This window comes from Choloepus didactylus, chromosome 4 (assembly GCF_015220235.1).
Source record: "Choloepus didactylus isolate mChoDid1 chromosome 4, mChoDid1.pri, whole genome shotgun sequence".
NCBI lineage: Eukaryota > Metazoa > Chordata > Mammalia > Pilosa > Megalonychidae > Choloepus > Choloepus didactylus.
This window is the reverse complement of record NC_051310.1, coordinates 107,446,245-107,460,364: the sequence shown is the minus strand read 5'-3', so window position 1 is coordinate 107,460,364 and position 14,120 is coordinate 107,446,245.

The window sequence follows — 14,120 nt, the reverse complement described above, 5'->3', positions numbered from 1 at the left end:
GGTTCCTTTGTCTCTTAGAATTTCAATAACCCATTAGATCTCTGAGGAGGGCCCGTTTTTTTTTTTTTTTTTGTTGTTGTTGTTGTTGTTGTTGTTGTTTTTTAATCCTTTTTTCTTTTTCTAAAACAATTACTCTAAGAAGCCCAATACAGAAAGCTTCAAAGACTTGCTATTTGGGCAGGTCAAGTCAAGAGCAGAACTAGGAGAGCTCTGAGACAAAAGGCAATAATCCAGTGGCTGAGAAAATTCACTAAACACCACAACTTCCCAAGAAAAGGGGGGTGTCCGCTCACAGCCATCATCCTGGTGGACAGGAAACACTCCTGCCCATCGCCAGCCCCATAGCCCAGAACTGCCCCAGACAACCCAGTGTGATGGAAGTGCTTCAAATAACAGGCACACACCACAAAACTGGGCGTGGACATTAGCCTTCCCTGCAACCTCAGCTGATTGTCCCAGAGTTGGGAAGGTAGAGCAGTGTGAATTAACAAGGCCCCATTCAGCCATCATTTCAGCAGACTGGGAGCCTCCCTACACAGCCCAGCAGCCCAGAACTGCCCTGGGGGGATGGCACTCACCTGTGACATAGCACAGTCATCCCTCAACAGAGGACCCAGGGTGCATGGCCTGGAAGAGGGGCCCACTTGCAAGTCTCAGGAGCCATACGCCAATACCAAGGACTTGTGGGTCAGTGGCAGAGACAAACTGTGGCAGGACTGAACTGAAGGATTAGACTATTGCAGCAGCTTTAAAACTCTAGGATCACCAGGGAGATTTGATTGTTAGAGCCACCCCCCCCTCCCTGACTGCCCAGAAACACGCCCCATATACAGGGCAGGCAACACCAACTACACACGCAAGCTTGGTACACCAATTGGACCCCACAAGACTCACTCCCCCACTCACCAAAAAGGCTAAGCAGGGGAGAACTGGCTTGTGGAGAACAGGTGGCTCGTGGACGCCACCTGCTGGTTAGTTAGAGAAAGTGTACTCCACGAAGCTGTAGATCTGATAAATTAGAGATAAGGACTTCAATTGGTCTACAAATCCTAAAAGAACCCTATCAAGTTCAGCAAATGCCACGAGGCCAAAAACAACAGAAAATTATAAAGCATATGAAAAAACCAGACGATATGGATAACCCAAGCCCAAGCACCCAAATCAAAAGACCAGAAGAGAAACAGCACCTAGAGCAGCTACTCAAAGAACTAAAGATGAACAATGAGACCACAGTACGGGAGATAAAGGAAATCAAGAAGACCCTAGAAGACCATAAAGAAGACATTGCAAGACTAAATAAAAAAATGGATGATCTTATGGAAATTAAAGAAACTGTTGACCAAATTAAAAAGATTCTGGACACTCATAGTACAAGACTAGAGGAAGTTGAACAACGAATCAGTGACCTCGAAGATGACAGAATGGAAAATGAAAGCATAAAAGAAAGAATGGGGAAAAAATTGAAAAAATCGAAATGGACCTCAGGGATATGATAGATAATATGAAACGTCCAAATATAAGACTCATTGGTGTCCCAGAAGGGGAAGAAAAGGGTAAAGGTCTAGGAAGAGTATTCAAAGAAATTGTTGGGGAAAACTTCCCAAATCTTCTAAACAACATAAATACACAAATCATAAATGCTCAGCGAACTCCAAATAGAATAAATCCAAATAAACCCACTCCGAGACATATACTGATCGCACTGTCAAACACAGAAGAGAAGGAGCAAGTTCTGAAAGCAGCAAGAGAAAAGCAATTCACCACATACAAAGGAAACAGCATAAGACTAAGTAGTGACTACTCAGCAGCCACCATGGAGGCAAGAAGGCAGTGGCACGATATATTTAAAATTCTGAGTGAGAAAAATTTCCAGCCAAGAATACTTTATCCAGCAAAGCTCTCCTTCAAAGTTGAGGGAGAGCTTAAATTTTTCACAGACAAACAAACGCTGAGAGAATTTGCTAACAAGAGACCTGCCCTACTGGAGATACTCAAGGGAGCCCTACAGACAGAGAAACAAAGAAAGGACAGAGAGACTTGGAGAAAGAATCAGTACTAAAGAGATTCGGTATGGGTACAATAAAGGATATTAATAGACAGAGGGGAAAAATATGACAAACATAAACCAAAGGATAAGATGGCTGATTCAAGAAATGCCTTCACGGTTATAACGTTGAATGTAAATGGATTAAACTCCCCAATTAAAAGATATAGATTCGCAGAATGGATCAAAAAAAGTGAACCATCAATATGTTGCATACAAGAGACTCATCTTAGACACAGGGACACAAAGAAACTGAAAGTGAAAGGATGGAAAAAAATATTTCATGCAAGCTACAGCCAAAAGAAAGCAGGTGTAGCAATATTAATCTCAGATAAAATAGACTTCAAATGCAGGGATGTTTTGAGAGACAAAGAAGGCCACTACATACTAATAAAAGGGGCAATTCAGCAAGAAGAAATAACAATCATAAATGTCTATGCACCCAACCAAGGTGCCACAAAATACATGAGAGAAACACTGGCAAAACTAAAGGAAGCAATTGATGTTTCCACAATAATTGTGGGAGACTTCAACACATCACTCTCTCCTATAGATAGATCAACCAGACAGAAGACCAATAAGGAAATTGAAAACCTAAACAATCTGATAAATGAATTAGATTTAACAGACATATACAGGACATTACATCCCAAATCACCAGGATACACATACTTTTCTAGTGCTCATGGAACTTTCTCCAGAATAGATCATATGCTGGGACATAAAACAAGCCTCAATAAATTTAAAAAGATTGAAATTATTCAAAGCACATTCTCTGACCACAATGGAATACAATTAGAAGTCAATAACCATCAGAGACTTAGAAAATTCACAAATACCTGGAGGTTAAACAACACACTCCTAAACAATCAGTGGGTTAAAGAAGAAATAGCAAGAGAAATTGCTAAATATATAGAGTTGAATGAAAATGAGAACACAACATACCAAAACCTATGGGATGCAGCAAAAGCAGTGCTAAGGGGGAAATTTATAGCACTAAACGCATATATTAAAAAGGAAGAAAGAACCAAAATCAAAGAACTAATGGATCAACTGAAGAAGCTAGAAAATGAACAGCAAACCAATCCTAAACCAAGTAGAAGAAAAGAAATAACAAGGATTAAAGCAGAAATAAATGACATAGAGAACAAAAAAACAATAGAGAGGATAAATATCACCAAAAGTTTGTTCTTTGAGAAGATCAACAAGATTGACAAGACCCTAGCTAGACTGACAAAATCAAAAAGACAGAAGACCCATATAAACAAAATAATGAATGAAAAAGGTGACATAACTGCAGATCCTGAAGAAATTAAAAAAATTATAAGAGGATACTATGAACAACTGTATGGCAACAAACTGGATAATGTAGAGGAAATGGACAATATCCTGGAAACATATGAACAACCTAGACTGACCAGAGAAGAAATAGAAGACCTCAACCAACCCATCACAAGCAAAGAGATCCAATCAGTCATCAAAAATCTTCCCACAAATAAATGCCCAGGGCCAGATGGCTTCACAGGGGAATTCTACCAAACTTTCCAGAAAGAACTGACACCAATCTTACTCAAACTCTTTCAAAACATTGAAGAAAATGGAACACTACCTAACTCATTTTATGAAGCTAACATTCAATCTAATACCAAAACCAGGCAAAGATGCTACAAAAAAGGAAAACTACCGGCCAATCTCCCTAATGAATATAGATGCAAAAATCCTCAACAAAATACTTGCAAATAGAATCCAAAGACACATTAAAAAAATCATACACCATGACCAAGTGGGGTTTATTCCAGGCAAGCAAGGATGATTCAACATAAGAAAATCAATCAATGTATTACAACACATTAACAAGTCAAAAGGGAAAAATCAATTGATCATCTCAATAGATGCTGAAAAAGCATTTGACAAAATCCAACATCCCTTTTTGATAAAAACACTTCAAAAGGTAGGAATTGAAGGAAACTTCCTCAACATGATAAAGAGCATATATGAAAAACCCACAGCCAGCATAGTACTCAATGGTGAGAGACTGAAAGCCTTCCCTCTAAGATCAGGAACAAGACAAGGATGCCCGCTGTCACCACTGTTATTCAACATTGTGCTGGAAGTGCTAGCCAGGGCAATCCGGCAAGACAAAGAAATAAAAGGCATCCAAATTGGAAAAGAAGAAGTAAAACTGTCATTGTTTGCAGATGATATGATCTTATATCTAGAAAACCCTGAGAAATCGACGATACAGCTACTAGAGCTAATAAACAAATTTAGCAAAGTAGCGGGATACAAGGTTAATGCACGGAAGTCAGTAATGTTTCTATATGCTAGAAATGAACAAACTGAAGAGACACTCAAGAAAAAGATACCATTTTCAATAGCAACTAAAAAAATCAAGTACCTAGGAATCAACTTAACCAAAGATGTAAAAGACCTATACAAAGAAAACTACATAACTCTACTAAAAGAAATAGAAGGGGACCTTAAAAGATGGAAAAATATTCCATGTTCATGGATAGGAAGACTAAATGTCATTAAGATGTCAATTCTACCCAAACTCATCTACAGATTCAATGCAATCCCAATTAAAATTCCAACAACCTACTTCGCAGACTTGGAAAAGCTAGTTATCAAATTTATTTGGAAAGGGAAGATGCCTCGAATTGCTAAAGACACTCTAAAAAAAGAAAAACGAAGTGGGAGGACTTACACTCCCTGACTTTGAAGCTTATTATAAAGCCACAGTTGCCAAAACAGCATGGTACTGGCACAAAGATAGACATATAGATCAATGGAATCGAATTGAGAATTCGGCGACAGACCCTCAGATCTATGGCCTACTGATCTTTGATAAGGCCCCCAAAGTCACTGAACTGAGTCATAATGGTCTTTTCAACAAAAGGGGCTGGGAGAGTTGGATATCCATATCCAAAAGAATGAAAGAGGACCCCTACCTCACCCCCTACACAAAAATTAACTCAAAATGGACCAAAGATCTCAATATAAAAGAAAGTACCATAAAACTCCTAGAAGATAATGTAGGAAAGCATCTTCAAGACCTTGTATTAGGCGGCCACTTCCTAGACTTTACACCCAAAGCACAAGCAACAAAAGAGAAAATAGATAAATGGGAACTCCTCAAGCTTAGAAGTTTCTGCACCTCAAAGGAATTTCTCAAAAAGGTAAAGAGGCAGCCAACTCAATGGGAAAAAATTTTTGGAAACCATGTATCTGACAAAAGACTGATATCTTGCATATATAAAGAAATCCTACAACTCAATGACAATAGTACAGTCGGCCCAATTATAAAATGGGCAAAAGATATGAAAAGACAGTTCTCTGAAGAGGAAATACAAATGGCCAAGAAACACATGAAAAAATGTTCAGCTTCACTAGCTATTAGAGAGATGCAAATTAAAACCACAATGAGATACCATCTAACACCGGTTAGAATGGCTGCCATTAAACAAACAGGAAACTACAAATGCTGGAGGGGATGTGGAGAAATTGGAACTCTTATTCACTGTTGGTGGGACTGTATAATGGTTCAGCCACTCTGGAAGTCAGTCTGGCAGTTCCTTAGAAAACTAGATATAGAGTTACCATTCGATCCAGCGATTGCACTTCTCCGTATATAACCGGAAGATCGGAAAGCAGTGACACGAACAGATATCTGCATGCCAATGTTCATAGCAGCATTATTCACAATTGCCAAAAGATGGAAACAACCCAAATGTCTTTCAACAGATGAGTGGATAAATAAAATGTGGTATATACACACGATGGAATACTACGTGGCAGTAAGAAGGAACGATCTCATGAAACATATGACAACATGGATGAACCTTGAGGATATAATGCTAAGCGAAATAAGCCAGGCACAAAAAGAGAAATATTATATGCTACCACTAATGTGAACTTTGAAAAATGTAAAACAAATGGCTTATAATGTAGAATGTAGGGAACTAGCAATAGAGAGCAATTAAGGAAGGGGGAACAATAATCCAAGAAGAACAGATAAGCTATTTAACGTTTTGGGGATGCCCAGGAATGACTATGGTCTGTTAATTTCTGATGGATATAGTAGGAGCAAGTTCACAGAAATGTTGCTATATTAGGTAACTTTCTTGGGGTAAAGTAGGAACATGTTGGTAGTTAAGCAGTTATCTTAGGTTAATTGTCTTTTTCTTACTCCCTTGTTATGGTCTCTTTGAAATGTTCTTTTATTGTATGTTTGTTTTCTTTTTAACTTTTTTTTCATACAGTTGATTTAAAAAAGAAGGGAAAGTTAAAAAAAAAAAAAAAAAAAACAAGGGAAAAAAAAAGATGTAGTGCCCCCTTGAGGAGCCTGTGGAGAATACAGGGGTATTCGCCTACCCCACCTCCATGGTTGCTAACATGACCACAGACATAGGGGACTGGTGGTTTGATGGGTTGGGCCCTCTACCACAGGTTTTACCCTTGGGAAGACGGTTGCTGCAAAGGAGAGGCTAGGCCTCCCTATGGTTGTGCCTAAGAGCCTCCTCCCGAATGCCTCTTTGTTGCTCAGATGTGGCCCTGTCTCTCTAGCTAAGCCAACTTGAAAGGTGAAATCACTGCCCTCCCCCCTACGTGGTATCAGACAGCCAGGGGAGTGAATCTCCCTGGCAACGTGGAATATGACTCCCGGGGAGGAATGTAGACCTGGCATCGTGGGACGGAGAACATCTTCTTGACCAAAAGGGGGATGTGAAAGGAAATGAAATAAGCTCCAGTGGCAGAGAGAATCCAAAAGGAGCCGAGAGGTCACTCTGGTGGGCACTCTTACGCACACTTTAGACAACCCTTTTTAGGTTCTAAAGAATTGGGGTAGCTGGTGGTGGATACCTGAAACTATCAAACTACAACCCAGAACCCATGAATCTCGAAGACAGTTGTATAAAAATGTAGCTTATGAGGGGTGACAAGGGGATTGGGAAAGCCATAAGGACCACACTCCACTTTGTCTAGTTTATGGATGGATGAGTAGAAAAATAGGGGAAGGAAACAAACAGACAAAGGTACCCAGTGTTCTTTTTTACTTCAATTGCTCTTTTTCACTCTAATTATTATTCTTGTTATTCTTGTGTGTGTGCTAATGAAGGTGTCAGGGATTGATTTGGGTGATGAATGTACAACTATGTAATGGTACTGTGAACAATCGAAAGTACGATTTGTTTTGTATGACTGCGTGGTATATGAATATATCTCAATAAAATGAAGATTAAAAAAAAAACATATTCAAGGAATTTATACTAAATAGAGCAGTCCAATAGTGAATTCTAATGTCTTTAAAAAGGCGCTGTATTTCCCTAGAGATTGCCCTTTGGCAGTGGCAAGAATATGAATTAAAGCCATTGTGTTTTATATGGCTTAACCCTCTCACCATCTTAACAGTATCTGCAGTATGTACTTCAGGCATATAGTGTGTGTCAGCATGAGCGAAATATGAGAAGGGCAAACTGGAATCAGAGTGGGGTTCAAAGCAAAGGAGGAATTTAACAGAACGCTTAAGCTGATTTTAGCCAGAGATGTAAGGGATGTCTTTGTAGCTCAACTGTGTTGAAACTTTGTGCAAAAGCTTAAGAAAATACACTTGGAATTGGGATGAAACTGATGGATTGTTATTTTACCTTAAATGTCCAAGAAGGTTCCCTGAAAATCTGGACATGCATATTGCAAAGGTTAAAATAGAAACTGGGGATTCCGTATCCTGGGCATCTCTGCATGTCCACCAGAAGCAGGGCTAACATAAAGCAAAAGTAAGAGGATTTTATCAACTCAGAAGTGGGCCAAATTATTGGCTTTAGGATTCTACATAATTGCTAAGGGTGGTCACAGATTTGTTTCTACTTTATTTAGCCACTATTTCTAAGAAATGTAGACCCTATCAGTACAGCACATTTTGTACCAAATTACCCCTTATATACACCTGTTTCCTCCAACAGACCTAAACTTTGTAAGGTCAGATGTAATTCTACAGGAGTTGGTTCAATATCTAACATATGGCAGGTACTTTTCTGCTAAAAGGAACAGAATTTATACCTGGAATTTTTCTCATTTTATATATACATATATCAGTTTCACTTTGGGAGAAAAGAATTCTTACTTTTGTCATGGCATGATTAGTGAACAACATTCTTTTCATATTTCATAAAAAATAAGTTTTGAAATATATGTTTTAGAAGGTATGCATTGTATTATTTGTATTAGTAGAAAAAAGGCTATCTTTATTTTGAAAAAGAAAAGAAAGTATACATCCTGGGACCCAGGAGTTCTTCTTTTGGGAATTTATTCCAAGGAAATACCCAGAGTTATACAGACAGAAACAACCACTAGTAGAGGGTTGACTAAGTAATTAATGGAAAACTATGCAGCTTTTAGGAATTGATGGGGGAAATAGTCACAGTTTTGCTAATTGAGAAACCAGTGTGTACAGTATGATGCAATCTTTATATATACATACACATTCTCTACATATATGTATGTCTGTGTGTCTGTGTGTATATACATAAAAAATATGCACAAAGAAAAAAAGACATGCTAAATTATTATTATCCCGAGATGGAAAATGGGATTATGCGTAATTTTTGCCTTGTGCTTTTATACTGTTTCATTTCTGGTTTCTCTTCAGATCAGTTTTTAAGACCTCCTCTGTTTTGTTCCCAAATTACATTTCCAACCTCCCTTTTCCATTTCCTTCTTTTCGGTCAAATGTGAAGATCCACATTTTAAATAAAAATCCTTCACATCCAGTGTCTCTACTCTCTGTGAGGCTCCTTCTCCTAGGGTCTTAGCCTGCCCCTCTCCGGGCGTCAAGATCCCAATTGTTCGAGGCTGAGCTCCGATTCCTCTTCCTCCAGGACACCTTCCACAATCTTTCCACTCTAAGTAAACTCCCATAGCTAATGGCTTTCTACTCTGATGTGCTTGAGCTGGTTATTTTGTGCCTTTAACCCCTTATTACTCTGTATGTTCTAGGCAGCAGAATCCATGTCTGTTCGTCTTGTATTACACACACCTCCTAATAATGCTTTGTAACTTCATCCAAGTAGGTCTTGAATGAATTCTTGTTAAATGAATGACTGAATGGAGGGTTGCTTCCAGGCCCTCTTGCCCAGTTGTAGGCTGGTACATGCTTAGGAATTATACATCTGTTTTAATTGTAAGAAAAATTATTTCGACAGTGAATTATTATAAAAATCTATATTAATGCATTTCGTAGCATCTCTCCCATTCTTTAGCATAATCAAGAATTGATTATATTTCTAATACAGCACTGATGTTTTTCATCATTTTACTCACGAATCACCCTTGTCTCCATGCCATAAATAAATAGAATGTTATGTTAGACTGCATTAGTCTCATTTTCCCATACATCTTTATGTTATCAAATTTTCCTAGCAACATCTGTCAAGATTTTATTTTTTATTTTTTTAAACTTTTAATTAAAAAACAAATGATAAAAGACCATTTCAAACAAAACCAAAACAAAGGAATAAGAAAAACAACCTAAATGTGTCAAGATTTTAACATCTATTACTTCTTTCTTCCTTTCTACCTTAATGTAGTTTTTCATTACTTCTTATCTGGAGAAATTTGCATTTCTTCTCATCTCTCCAACATTTGTCCACTCACTAAGCTCTGGACTCCAGAACTTAAATTGCTTTTTTTCTTACAGGTACCAAAAATCTAATCTTTTCTCTCATCGTTCTACCAGTATTGAGCATGTACTCTTGCTCTTAAAAAAGTGTTAAATCTTTTCTTGATTATAAAAATGAAAATGTTTATTGTAGAAACTTTGCAAAGAACCAACGGAGCAAATAAGGCAATTTAGAGGAAAATAGAAATCACTTATAATCTCTCTCTTAATCGCTGTTAACATTTTAGTAATTTCTCTCCAGACTGTTTTTAATGCATACATGTACTTTTATTAATATAATTGGTGTCATGCTGGATATGCTCTTTTGTAGCAGCTTTTTTACACTTGGCAGTGTATTGTGAACATTTTCTCAAGTCATTCAGTGTTCTCATATAGCAATATTAAATGTTCACAACATTTAAATTTTAAATCTTTAAATCAGAGTGATAATGGTTACTGCTTACTGGGTATGTTAGCAATCCTGTGCGCTTTACATATATCATCTCATTTAGATCCTCCAACAACTCTAAAAGGTAGTTCTCATTATCTTCATTGTATAGATAGATGATGCTCAGACAGGTTGAGTAATTTGCTCAAGGATACACAGTAACCAGCTGATTTCTCTAACTCTTCATCTGTTCTTCCCAATATAAAACATTGCTTCCCATGATTTGTAATGACTGCATTGTATTCTGTCACATAAAAGTACCATAATTTATCTAACTCTATTTTTGGACAGTTACATTGTTTGATTTTTTTGCTATAATAAATAACATTCAATATAAAAATAAATAAATAAATTAGATAGTGTGCTACAGAGAATATAAATTTTATACCAAATAAGCATCTCTTCCTTTGGTCTTACACAGAAGTTGAAGTTTTAAAATTCAGTCAATATCATCCTTTACCCTGTATTCTAATTTACCTTAGTCCTAACCAAGTTTGTTTCATTCATATCTCTAATCGAAGTCTGATCTCTTTTACAGCTTCTTTTTGCAGTTGCTGTGCATCGTACTACTCTTAAAACATTGATTTTCTTATTATGGATTTCATGACACCAGCATCAAAGGGAAGATACAAGCTTCCAGAAAGAATAAATATAAATAAAAACAGATTTAGTTCAACTCCAGAAGTAATATATGTCAATGCCTATAAAATTCTGAGGAAAATGTATTTTAAACTTAAAATTATATACCCAGTCAACAATCAATTATGTATGATAGTAGAATAAAATGATTTTCAGGTACAAAATGTCTTAATTTACCTCCCATACAGCCTTTCTTAAGAGCTACTGAACTGTATCAAAATGAGAGTATGAACTGAAAAAGTTCAAGACATGGGGTTCAGGGGATCCCACAGAGAGAGTAGAAAGGAATCATTAGGATGAAGGGAAATTCCAGAAAGACTGCTGTGTACCTTGTACATAGAAGGCAGCCATTCTAGATTGAGGTAGGCAAAAGGTTCTAGGAGCAGTTTCTTCAAAGAAATTGAACTCATGGGGCATCTTACTCTGTTGCCCATTTCTTCACATAGGAAGATGAAAAGTCGTATACTTAGTGACTTTTTTGAATCTTATTACCAATAACATTATTTTCCTTTACTAATCTGTTAATATGGTTGATTGCAATAATTTATTTTCTAGTATTATCCTTTTAATATATTGCTGTGTTTGTTTTACTAAATTTTTTTAGTATTTTTGCGTCTATATCTGTGAACCATATTGGCATGTAATTGCCGTTTCTTATAATACCTTTGTCATGTTTTAGTGTCAAGGTATGCTAACTTCATAGACTAAAGAGAGGAATGCACTTCTTTTTCTATTTCCTGAAAGAGTTTTATTAAATTGTCAATTATATCTTCCACAAGCATTTAACAGATTCACTTGGTAAGTAATCAGGGACCAGAATTTCTTTGTTGGAAGGTTTATACGCAGTGATTAAATTTGTTTAATATAATAGACCTATTAAGGTTTTCTATTTCTTCATTTGTCTAGTTTTTTTAAGGTGTATTTTTCTAGGAGTTTTATATTTAATTTAAATTGTTAAATTTATTAGTGGTAAAACTATTCAGAAAATTCAGTGCATTTATTGTGTGCAATGTTTGGTTATAAAAGAATGATTCCATTTTTAATGTATTATTGCTGACGGATTTAAGCTTCACCACTCCCCCTTTCCTTTCTGTCCCACATCTGGACAAGCTTATAAAAAAAGCTTCTGCATCATTTGGTGCTGGTGGGAAGTTCAAATCTCGCAAGCCCTGGCCTATATGCAGGAACTGCCTCCCCACGCCTACCCTCTAGTCACCATAAAAGCCAAGCCAGTCTCCTTTCCCTGCTCTCTCAAGCCGTTTTTGGACCAGCTTGGGAGACTGTCCTGAGAGAGCCTCATTAGGTGAGCAATAAACCATTTCATACCCTGTTGGTGTCTTTGTGCTATCAGTTTTGATATCGAAACTAATTTTCAGTGAGGGGTTCAACCTGCCTCTGCAAGATGATTTACATTAGGTCAAAATTGTTACACTATTAAGCATGCTATTCAAATCATCTGTCATCTTATTTGTTTTATTTCTGCTTGTTCTATCAATCATTGGAAGACAAAATTTTTTGCTAGGATTTTGGATTTCTCTCTTTTGCTTTATGCATTTGAGACTATATTAATAGGGGCATATAACTTTAAAACATGTATCTTACAGACAGATTGAAGTTTTTGACATTATGAATTGACCCTCTTTTATCTCTAGAAAAAAATTTTGCCTTAAAATTTTATATATTTTATTCAGCCTTATAAAATTTTTTATCTCAGATAGTTAATCCAAATAACCTAGCCCACCATTACTAAAAACAGTAATGTCTCCACCTTCCCCATGTTGACTGTCTACACATCATTGGTATGAATCCAGCTAATATTTTTATGCTTTTACTTCATATATGTGTATCCTTACACAATACACAGTAGTTTATATATTCTTACACATTTTAACATTTATAGTTATACTGTACATCATCTAATAGATCCTCCCAAATTTCACGCCTCTACATTCACATATAAACATCTCCCCCACCATCCAATTTCCTAAGGATGCTCATGTCCACAATCTATTTTGGCTGATCTGCTCTTGCATCTCCTCCTTTACAGTATCTAGAAGACTAAGAATATCTATTCCTTACACTCCTCCTACTAGATTAGTTCTTTTGCATAGAGCCTTATTCCTCCAAATGTTTCTCATGTTAAAACCACTCAGGACAGGACTAGGGGCATTGATTCTAGCCCTAGCTACACTTTCTCCAGTATTCTCCCAGTCCAGGAAGAACAGCTTGAGTGAAAGAAGTTTTCTGGATGGACATTTTCTTCCCTGTGCTCAGTTAGAGCCACTGAGTGTCACCTGCTCTCAGGGGACAGCATCCCTTCACCTTCACACCCCATAACTTTTTGCCCATTTCTTCACATAGGATGATGAAAAGTCATATACTCAATGACTTCATTTTAATTATTTTTATTATTTTCTCAATAACAAGAAAATACAGACCACAAGACTTCTTTATGAATAGACCAGGTATGGATCTCTTATATTAAAAGAATAACAAATTTCCTTCCAGCAAACATAAGTGATTTTCAATTCAATGGGTACTATCTAAATGCCTCTTTTTCAGTTTATGCGATAGTTCACAAAATAGTCATTTAGTAAACAAATAAAGACTCCTCTGTAGCCTAAGGTTTCCCTGGAGAGGAATGTCATTGAGCATCTTTCCCTCCTACATACCATGCAGATTGCCAAATTCTGATTCATACTCTATGTATGCAGCATGGCTTTAATCCAACCAGAAAGCAAAATATTGCCTGTAGGTACATGTGAGAGTAATTGCTGTCCACATTGCATGCCAGTGACATTATGCAACATCCAACAATATCAATTGATGCAAGAAATTCAGCTTTCTATTTAAACAAAATAATTAGGCATTAACTTTGTGGCTAGTTTATAATTTCTAGATAATGATATGGCTCATACCTGCTTTACCATGGTAATGTGACATTGAATGAGTCCTCTGCAATTTTAGTCTGTGCTTCAACTTTAGCAATGAAGTTTATCAATTTCATACGTTAAATCACTGTTTTTTATTTGTTCTGTGACAACTCAATTTATTTACTGAAGCTCTGCTTGGTTTGACAATTATGTAAAACCCACAGTGGTTTCAATCTTTCTATATTTGATAGTTCAATAATAGATATTGAGCTGAGAACTAGCAGTGAGGATCACCAGTTCAATAAAATCCTAATTTTATAAATACCTAATAAAGTATACGTGTTCCTCCTACTCACACTATCCTTTTTCGTCAGTTTGTGTGAAACTGTCAAGTTTGCAGAGTCTATTCTCCCAGCACATCCATTTTCTCATCCTGTATTTCTGCTAGAGTCATTTTAC